Source organism: Rhagoletis zephyria, unplaced genomic scaffold (assembly GCF_001687245.7).
Source record: "Rhagoletis zephyria isolate East Lansing unplaced genomic scaffold, Rhagoletis_zephyria_1.1 Rzeph_scaffold_01435, whole genome shotgun sequence".
Classification (NCBI taxonomy): domain Eukaryota; kingdom Metazoa; phylum Arthropoda; class Insecta; order Diptera; family Tephritidae; genus Rhagoletis; species Rhagoletis zephyria.
The window spans coordinates 101,148-107,880 of NW_016158519.1; the positions used below are offsets into that span (position 1 = coordinate 101,148).

At 38.1% G+C, this 6,733-nt stretch overlaps 1 protein-coding gene across 1 annotated transcript in view; it reads left to right on the forward strand.

Moving 5' to 3' along the window:
- Window positions 1-3,785: 3,785 nt before the first annotated feature.
- LOC108364005 (uncharacterized) overlaps window positions 3,786-6,733 on the forward strand; it is a gene marked incomplete at its 3' end in the record, with an annotated part of 13,114 nt that continues 10,166 nt past the window's right edge. The window contains exon 1 of the mRNA XM_017617546.1: window positions 3,786-4,066. The remainder of the gene's footprint in view (window positions 4,067-6,733) is intronic.

Below are 6,733 nucleotides of genomic sequence, written 5' to 3' on the forward strand. Positions count from 1 at the left end.
TTGTGGTTGCTGGGAAAGTTTTGGGCCTATTTAGGAGCAAGAATTTAAAACCGAAATATTGTAGTGTTTAATGGTTTAAACGATATTAACATTTTGCTATGTATTTTGCTTTTACAGAATATCGTGAAAATTACAACAAAACAACAATTTGAAATTTAATTTCTCGTGATGAACGTGCTTTTGGTGAATCAAAAGTGAACCGACTGCAAATTTTTTGTCTCTATCAACTCAAGTGCCTCTTTTAAAACTACCGACATACCGAATTTCCTAAACTGAAGTGATTTTTGTGGGACTTCCGTCTGATAAAAATTGAAGAGGTGCGCAAGCTTTTTGAAGCGTAGGTATTGAAGTTGAACGAAGTCCTTTCTCTGTGTATTAACCAAATATACTACAGCTTCTTTTGAATGTTTGAAATATGCTTTGAATGAGAACACAGAAAGATAAAAGAAAAACCTTGAAAGCATTAACATTTACTTACAGTACGGGTGGTAGCTCTTATAGGATTGGAATTATCTTTTAAATGTCGCCCGATTGAGGCCGCGTTCGTGCACTTCTCCCCCTCTCAAACAAATAATTGAACTGAACTTAGCATTATTGCTGACTTTTATTTAAAAGACTTTATTTTAATAATTTTATTTTACTAGCACAGCTTGTTTACAACCACTTGCCGATTGTGGAACTGTCAAATTTCGATTATCGATAACTCAGCAGCAACTGACGATAGCTGCCATCCGTAATAAAAATTTTCCCTCCGGGTACGTTGCCAGCTGGCAACCAAACCGTGGTTGCGTTGCTATCCGTAATCGACACATAAATTTTCGTTCAGAATTTTCACCATGAAAGTGGGAAAATTTTGGAAAACGCATACTACCATCGTATAGCCTGCACAAAAATCTATAGAAATCATAATTTTCGAATAATTTTTCCATTTTCTGTCTGCTTCCCAGCTAGTCGAAAAGTAAGCACGCTGGGGACATTTGAAGTGAAAGGCCCCATATATATAAACATATTTGAGAAGAAACAAAAAATAATTAAAAAAGTAGTAGTTATGTAGAAAAGGAGTATCTGTGTATTGCTTTATTTTGGTACTTTTCAGTCCGATATTTGCGTGGTGGTCACACGAGAGCAACAGAACATGGATAAGTATTCCAAATTTATTATTTGTATTTAAATGATAAATAACAAATTCCTTTATGTAATAAGGGAGCATTATCGTATTAAAACGACCAATAACCTTGGTGCAAGGTGCAATATGTAACCAATAGCTCGATTTCTTACTACCTAGAGCATAAAATGCTATTGGAACTAGTAATGTAACTAGAAGACGAAAGAGACAATTGTCACCGACTCCGCTGCAGGGTCTTTATAAACGTATTTGTACGTGTTTATTGATGTATCTGGGCCCTTACTCTGTAGTTCGAGTCGAAAGGTTGTTCTATTCGAAAGCAAAATTCGAATTGAAGCCCCATTCGTACTCCATAGTTCGTTCGAATCAAATTTCGAAGGTATTCTAAAAAATAACACAATCGGCAATAATGCAAAATTTGCTTTATTTCACTTTTAAATGGGAAATAATACCAAAATCTGAGTTTTGCTTTATTTCCAACAAACGTTGTAAAAAAAAAAATAGTTTACTGACATAAGGAAAAAGAACTTTGTTTACTATAAAAATACAATTAAACCAAGGCACATTGAACAGGTAATATCAGTATCAGTGTTGCCAACTCCAAAGGTACCAAAATCCCATTCTCCTTTGAAAAACGCCCTGTTTATCCCATTTTAAGAATCGAAAATCCCCAAGATTTTAACAAGGTACAGTGACTCAAACAAATGACCACGTGTTGATTTTTTTATAATATTCGTAAGGTTTATCGTGATAATTTTTTTTGGTATTTTTCTATAAAAATACCGTCCGAGGTTTAACCAAAATCATATCACAGATTCACACTTTATATAAAATATAGGAAAACTCAACGAATTTTCGTAAAAAATTCAGTATTTTTTAATCTAATGGCCTTACTCATAAAAAATAAAATAAGTTTAAAGAGCTTTACAGAGTGACATTTTCATAAAAATTTTCGATTTATAGAGCAGTTAAAATGTTCTTTATTTTTGATAAATTTGGGTGTAAATCTTTAAAACATATTTAGGTATACAGTTCTATAGCCCCAACAAATTTACTGCAATGAAGTGTAAGTTTCAAACGGCTTTAATATGCAATTCCTCGTTTTATGGGGAAAAGTGCAAAAATCCTATGTGTATTCAATAGTGACTCGATCCACCAGTCACAAAATATCGCCCCACCCNTATGTGTATTCAATAGTGACTCGATCCCCCAGTCACAAAATATCGCCCCCCCCGTCACAAGCGTNAAGAAATATTTTGATATAAAGTTTGTCTAAAATGGAAAACGAATCCATCCACTCAGAGAGGTGGGTGTCGTCAATGTCTCAGCCGTCACTCTTGGGGAAATGTAAATTTTCTGTGTAATTCACATAACTAAGTTTTATACTTTATTGGTTTCGTGTTAAACTGGTATTTGAATTCAGATGTTAACAGTTTGAAATTACGAATCAAGTGTTAAAAAGAAATTACTTAAAGTTTGAGGTAAAAAAAGTTTAAATGTCCCACCCGTCACGTTGAAATTAACGGCAAATAAAAAAAATTAATAGAACCATAAATTATATTTAGCTAAAAATCCCATAATGAGACGCAAAATTCCACGCGCCCTTTTATGGTGCGAAAATCCCAAATTATGGGCGAAATCCCACGAGTTGGCAACACTGATCAGTATAGCATCTGATTTGATTTTTTTCAAATTATTTGTTCTCGAAAATGTCAAATATTTTACATTTCTTCTCACAAAAATTCTAAATTATTAAAATTGATTTGCATGTGAAACATTTTCCATACAAAACCAGCGATTAAATAGCAGCTTTTGGAAAGCTCGCCCAACTCAGCAGCACAACCGCTGATTACTGGGCCTGGCACAGGATGGATCAATGCTTCGAGAAGCGAACCAATTTACTAAGAAAGAAAGTTGCAACAATTTTCATTTTTTCAATTTAAATTTCTTACCTTTTTCGTATTTCGCATGGCACGCTTTGATGTAGAAGACAAAAATCAGAACAGTTTTTAGCACCTTCGATACCAGAAGCAACGACAAAATACAGGCAAATGTTGCTAGTTAAACGAGTTAAGAATACCGTTTAACACAACGCAAGAATGCACCTTTCACAAAATTGAATTCCTTAAAATTGTAATTTGGCACAACGCAAAAGTGCACTATGTATGACATTGAATTGTTTAAATTGATAACTTGCATATTTATATTTACCTATTAGTATCTTCAATTATCCAACTTGTAAAACGTATTTAGTGAATACCCTAACTTGCATTGTAAAAGTTTTATAAGTAGTTTGCATTGAATTTGAGTGGTTGGCAACGCGCGTTGGTAATGCAGCGCGCGCAGCTGACATATAGGTTGACAAATGTCAACAAAGAATTATTATACATACATAAATTTTTAAAGTTTTACGTGTGCGGTCGCAACCCAGAATACCTTTTCGTTAATCAAAGCACCGTCCTCAATTTTATTTGAATAAACGAAATTGTACCCTAAAGTTCAAGTTCTGTGGTTTTTATTTCGAGTCACAATATTGGTCAGTCGCCAAATCCGTGTCGGTAAGCGCGCAAGTCCACTCCCCTCGTTTTGAAAGTCAAGTGAGTTTGCGCAAGGAAGCCGCCGAAACCTGTCTTCGGTGTCACATTTCATCCCACGGGAGCACAACAGCCCCATCCTCGCCAAACCAGCATCCCCGCCGCGGGAATACCGCATCGCCGCCAGAAGGCAGTCACCGTCACCCTAGTAGCAGCGAACCATCCAGCCACCACCGCCGCAACCTTCGCCGACCTTCAACCGCAACGCCATCTCCGCCACTCCACGCCCGAATCGCAGCACCCTAAAGAGGAGTAGAGCCCCCCTTAATATTGGTCCTTCGGCGCCAACAGAGAGCCGCACCGGTGGAATACCATAACCCCAAAACCAAGTATCCCCAGCAAAACCGTGAGTAAAAATCAATTTTTTACTAACCCTGCTGTGAAACAAAGATTTTAAAAAGGCAGAAAATAACTTCTTGTATGTTTAGTAAACGCCAGCATTAAGTAATACATTTTCCCTTGCTCCGGCCATAAATTTTCAATTTTCCCGCCATATTTTCATTTTTCCCGCCAATTTTACCTTTTTTGCGCCAATTTTCACGAATTTTTTACCCACACAAAGACTTTTGCAAGAATACNCAAGTATCCCCAGCAAAACCGTGAGTAAAAATCAATTTTTTACTAACCCTGCGGTGAAACAAAGATATTAAAAAAGGCAGAAAATAATTCCTTGTATGGTTAGTAAGCGCCAGCATTAAGTCATACATTTTCCCTTGCTCGGGCCATAAATTTTCAATTTTCCCGCCATATTTTCATTTTTCCCGCCAATTTTACCTTTTTTGCGCCAATTTTCACGAATTTTTTACCCACACAAAGACTTTTGCAAGAATACATATACATATGTACTTCACATAACATTCTGTAGCATACAAGCAAATAGTACTTGGCGTACATATATATATACACATATACCAAAGCTCATAGTATATACAGCGGCTAATCAGTTAATCCCAAACAAACATACAAGGAATTATAGCTGGGAATACATAACTAACCCCTCGTTTAGTAATCCCTATATATATATATATATACACATACATTCATACACATACCCAACTACGTATTGGGCATATAAAAGAAAGTGCGGTACAAAGTAAATAAAATAACGTACAGTGAACTCCCTACAACAAATACCCATAAAAAAGGCAAGGCAGTTACAGTGCTCGAAAAGATAAAATACAGTCCATTAGATAGGTAATCATACATTTTGCGCTCAAATTATCTCCATTTGTGGTTTGCGTGAACAGGGTCAAGCGTGAAAATTCTCAACACGGTGATCCGAAATCCCTCATAAAGGCTTAAAAAAAAAAAAAAAAATTAGAATTTTCCCACTTATTAGTTTTCCCACACTCCCTTAGTTTCCAGGCGTTCANTTTCCAGGCGCTCCCCTGTGATTAATTCAAACCGTATTATTTGCGACCGCACAGTAAAGCCCCGATTGTATTTGATCACCCCCACATCCCAACCTTAATTAGGTCCGCTCATTCGACTTCGAATGCTAGGTCTCACTAGCACTCAAGATAAGCCAAAAAGTCCCAGAATGAGCGAAGAAGAAAAAATTCTCGAGACCCCCGCGGAATCTCAGCGCTCTACGCGTACAAGCGGAAAGCCAAAAAAGGCAAAACAATCGGTCATATGTACTAAATTCATATCGGAGACAGATAATTTGATGGATTACTGCGCCCGATTCAGATCAGCCCCGATCGAAGAAAAGTCTGTCTGAGTCTGTACTGAAAATAAAAGATNAAAAAGGCAAAACAATCGGTCATATGTACTAAATTCATATCGGAGACAGATAATTTGATGGATTACTGCGCCCGATTCAGATCAGCCCCGATCGAAGAAAATACTGAGTCTGTACTGAAAATAAAAGACAAGAGCCTAGAAAACTTTTGGAATAGAGTTCAAAACGCCTTTGATTCGACTTTGGAAATTGAAGAACATGACCTCCCCGAAGACTTTAGAGCGTCTGCCTACAGTAAATAAAGGGTCATGTTTGATTATATGTATATGAAGAAACAAAAGCCCAAATCGGAGACCAACTCCAGTTAGTAGCACAAACCACAAGTCCCACTCCCAAAGCCAGTACATCACTTCCTCAGGAAACTTCAGGCATAAGCTTAAACGTCCCACCTTGCGACACCGAAACCTTTTATGGGGGTTATGAGCAATGGCCGTCCTTCCGTGATATGTTCACGGCGGTCTATATAAATCACCCTAAGCTCACTAAGGCGCAGAAGTTGTACCATCTCAGGTACAAAACGCAAGGAAAAGCTGCCCAAATAGTTAAACAATTCCCTCTGAGTGACGATAATTTCGAGCTGGCATGGGAAGCACTAAAGGCTCGCTATGAAAACAAACGGGTTCTACTAGATAACCAAATCCGCACTCTTATGAACCTAAAACCCATCCCAATAGAAAATAGCGAAGACATACAGAGACTGCAATCATCGGTGAACAACTGTCTCCAGATTCTAGGCACCCAGCAAGTCTCCACCGAAAGCTGGGATCCCATTCTTATCTACCTGGTTACCTCCAAGCTTCCTGAGAACACCGTGACCCTATGGGAGCAATCCCTCAGTTCCAGGAAAGACCTCCCGAATTGATCCCAAATTAACCAGTTCCTCACTACTCGATACGAGGTGGTTGAAAGAGTAGATCAATTTCGTGCACCCAAACCTCCGCGGACTAATCCTTCGAATATGAGCTACTCGAGGCCAACCCCCCCTAACAGTAGGCCATTCCCTAAACCCCCCATTCCTCAGAACTCTCAAAACAACTCCTTTTCCCAAATCCGAGCGCACATGACGGAACAACGCACAAAACCTTACAAATGCCCAATGTGTAATAAACCTCAACACACTCTCTCTCAGTGCTCCAAATTTCGTCACCTGCCAACTCAGGAGCGCAGAAAGTTTGTGAGAGAACACAACCTCTGTTTTAATTGCCTATGTCAGACCCATTTGATAAAAGACTGCTCAAGTAAATATACTTGCTCCCATTGTCAAGAACG